Source organism: Sminthopsis crassicaudata, chromosome 4 (assembly GCF_048593235.1).
Source record: "Sminthopsis crassicaudata isolate SCR6 chromosome 4, ASM4859323v1, whole genome shotgun sequence".
Lineage (NCBI taxonomy): Eukaryota > Metazoa > Chordata > Mammalia > Dasyuromorphia > Dasyuridae > Sminthopsis > Sminthopsis crassicaudata.
Window position 1 is genome coordinate 61,707,624 of NC_133620.1, and position 3,738 is coordinate 61,711,361.

General features: G+C 41.0%; 1 protein-coding gene across 1 annotated transcript in view; it reads left to right on the top strand.

The window, feature by feature from the left end:
- ZBTB37 (zinc finger and BTB domain containing 37) overlaps nt 1-3,738 on the top strand; it is a 35,911-nt gene that overhangs the window by 27,379 nt on the left and 4,794 nt on the right. The gene's annotated exons all lie outside the window — the stretch shown is intronic.

Sequence of the window (3,738 nt, forward strand, 5' to 3'; positions counted from 1 at the left end):
AGTGATTTATATAAATTGTCTAAGCCAAGCTGAACAGGAAGGGTAGACCTAGGCAACTTTGACTATTGTCTCTCAGCTTGGCTCTTAAGTGAAATTGCAGTCAAAATGAGGCTTTCATTGTTCACTGGAGTTATTGAATGAAATGTGGTTGCTAAGGCCTGGGTGTTTTAAGTGTTCAACAAGGAATCTGAAATAGTTCCTTTTAGTATCTCTGACTAGAATATAAAAGAACCCATTAGTTCCATTAGCTTTTTGAGGAGCTCTGGTAGCCCTATATTACATCTTCAATTACCTAAAAATCTTGTTTTTGTTTTGTCCATCATCATTCCTGCTTCTCAGTATTTTGTAGAACCAGAGTATTTAAAAGGTGTACTCCTGTCTCCTATCCAAATAAAAAGAGAAACTGCAAATGAGATATGTAATCAACCAAAAAAAGAAGAAAGTATCCATGAACCATTGACCTAAAATAGTGACCCCCATAATTCTTCCTATTTTGCCATTCCTAATTCCAATCTAAATGTTCTTGCCTTAGAGAACACATTCAACTCACTGCATTTGCCCTAAGTAATAACTTGAATTTTAGTGGGTAAAGGATGGGAAACAATGGTAGCTGGTTTTGGTGGGTGGGGAGCAGTCTGACACAGAAGCTGAGTCAGCATTAGGTTAGGGCTGTTTGATAACAGCAGTTTCTGCCTGTTTGCTTAGTTGATAAATGTTGTAGTCTCATGGTGCCATTCATAGAAAAGGCCTCCTTCCTCTTGGGGCAATAGGCTGTGACCATTTGGCATTTACTGCTGCCATGGGGCTTCACATTCACCATGGTGAGGCTGAGGCTTTAGGGCCACTAGCCTGGCCAAGAGCCAGCAGAAGCCATCTAATCCCTTTATTTCACAAATAAAGAAGCCGAGGCCCAGGGAGGTGAAGCGATTTCTGTGGGGCCCCATCCGTGAGCAGTAGCAGGGCTGGGACTCTAGTCAATGGGCTTAGACCCAAAACCCATCATCCTTCCCACTGGATCCTGTGCCTCCCTCCGGCAGGGTCTTCACACTGAAGAGCTGGATCTATGGCTTACTGTGAAACTTTACTCCATTTGTATGCTACTCTTAGCCGTACTGGACTAATGTGCTTTATTTTGGGAGACAGGAGCATAGGGGAAGAAAAAAGAACGATTTTTGTCTTGCACTTGCAGCAAGAGATGAATCAGATTTCATCTTGGCAAATAACCATAAACCTTAGACAGACACCCCCGGCCTCCTGGGCTTGAGAGCTGTTTCTCCTTGACTCTCGAGAAGACCCTTTTCGAGACAGCATTTTGTGAGACACTATCGACGGAAATTATTTCTTATCCTAATCCATTGACTCTTCCACTGTCTAAGGGTTTTTGCAGGGTGCTATTAACCAGTCCTTTTTACCCCATAACTCTCCATCTGAGCCTCTAGATATGACAGCAAGAATTGTAAATTGGGGATCTTGGATCTGGGATACTTTTAGCCTTCTGAGAATGTCAAGAAAGTTTTTCTCTTCCTTTTACTAATACACAAAATTAGTACATTAAATTTGGAAATTTCAGCTGAAGTCCGTACAGGGGAAGAGTTGATTAGAGTAGCCCTTATACTAGCTTCCTCAGAATTTAGTGGGAAGTCTATCCATGCTGGTGGGAAGGCTTTGAGGGTAGGATGAGGGAAAAACTAATGTAGCAAATATTGAGTTTCTTTCAGGTGATTACAGGCTGAAAGAAATCTATCCAAACTGTTCTCTATGGTGCTTTTTCTTATGTGGTGGGTGTTGTCCCATCTCTCCCTCATCATCCCTGGGCACTGTGCCTTCCCACTGGCTTCTATGAAAAGCAAATAGTACCGCACTTAGCTGCCAGCCTTCCAAGACACATTTCCCTTCATGATCTCAGGCTTCTCACTTCTGCACAAAGCTGGAGATGTAGCATTTTCCTTCCATTTGGAAAGCGCTTTGGTTTTCCTGAGAAGTGGAGTATCAGATTGAAAATGGCCAGATTCTATTCTCGTGGTAACTAAAGGAATCGGGGGAAAAAAAGAGATCCCCATTTTCCAGTTTTACAATACTGCCCTGATCTCTCCCTGTGAGTTTTTAAGTTACCATAACATTCCTAAGCAACATACAGGCTTAGCTAATATTGCAAGTGGTTTTTCCTCATAAATTAACCAAGAAGGATTCACACTGAAACAGACAATCAGTTTCTAAAATATCCCCTAAAAGGGAGAACATAATAGTCTATATTTATCAATTAGAATGTTTACCAATCTCTTTTTCCCTTTTGAAAAATTAACATTTGAGGTTATGTCCTTCTCCTGGAGCAATTACTCCATTTTCAAAGATGCATCAGGAAAACAAATGGCCCAGGACTGCTTCTCCTCCTTTCTGTTACTGTTGAAGCTGAGGGACTGGGCTTTTGCATCTTAGGTTGAAAAGTAGTTGCTTAAAAAGTATGTTTTACTGTAACCTTAAACATATCTACCTAGAGATATGAATACTGTAGGGTTATTTTTCCCCCACCTTTTAACCATTATCACTTAAATGTAAACCACCCCTCCCTTACTGAAAAAAAAAAAAATGCACTTTAAATTTTATTATGTGTGGCTGTTGCTGGCTTTGCAGCCAGATCATTTGGGTAGGAGTTGAGGAGGGAGAGCTGTTGCCAGATTTTTTGCTGCTGCCATCACCTGGCAAATGAGTGCAGCTCTGCCTCCTGCCTCAGCAACCCCTCCCCAAGAAAAGTAGATCAGATGGGTTTGTGGAATGCACGAATTCAGAAATGTCCGTTTTTAAATGAGCCCCACCCCCAAAGAAAGAAAAAACAACCCCAGATGGGAAGAGGTCTCCAAAGTTAGCTTACCCGCCCCATGCAAAAGTTTGAGGTTAATTCCCAACCTTGGGGATTTTTTTCACAGTTAAGAAAGTTCCCAACTGTATTTATTTCTACTTAACGTGGGGGATGACTCTTGAGGTCCTTTTGATTTGACGAGTCAGTGTTCACACCGAAGAACCAAGTGGTCCAGGTGTGGTCCTACTCTGTTACTTCTAGATATCAGAATGATTCCCTTAGATTATAAGTTTTCTCAACACTCTCTTCCCTTAGACTCTTCTCTTCCCCCAATCACAGGATAATAGTTCTTGGTGGGGTTGCATGTCTCCTGGCAGATAGCCCTGGGAGCAGTGTTGTGGGGGGGGAGGGCACAAGGGTGGGCAGAAGACTGGGTTTGGGGCAAGGGGAAACAAAGAAAAGGTGAAGATACAGAACTATATTAATGTATTTAAAGCAGTTTAGCAAAAGCTTTCTCGTTGAACAGCTTTAAGAACAATGTGAATGAAAACTTAGCAACTTGGTTAGGAATCTTTGAAAATTCTATAAATGTATACTTGAAATTCTGTTTGTATAAAGAAAATGCATTTTCCTCTTTATTTTAACACTGTGTAAAAGAACATTATGCATGTGAGTGGTTTGAGAATTAAATGGTTTAATACTCTTATCCTGATCCCTCTTTTCTTATATGTAGAAACAATTTATTCTAAATAATTTTAGATTTTGATATGTGATGGAAATACTGACTTCATGGGTCCCCTCTTCTTTGGCCATGTCTCAGCAATCTTTGCTGCTGCACTTTCTCAACTCCAGATGGTTTTGCAGGAACCCTACCAGCAATTTCTCCCTCCCCTTGTCAATGGTTTTTGAAGATGAAATGTTCACATGTAACTCAAAACAGG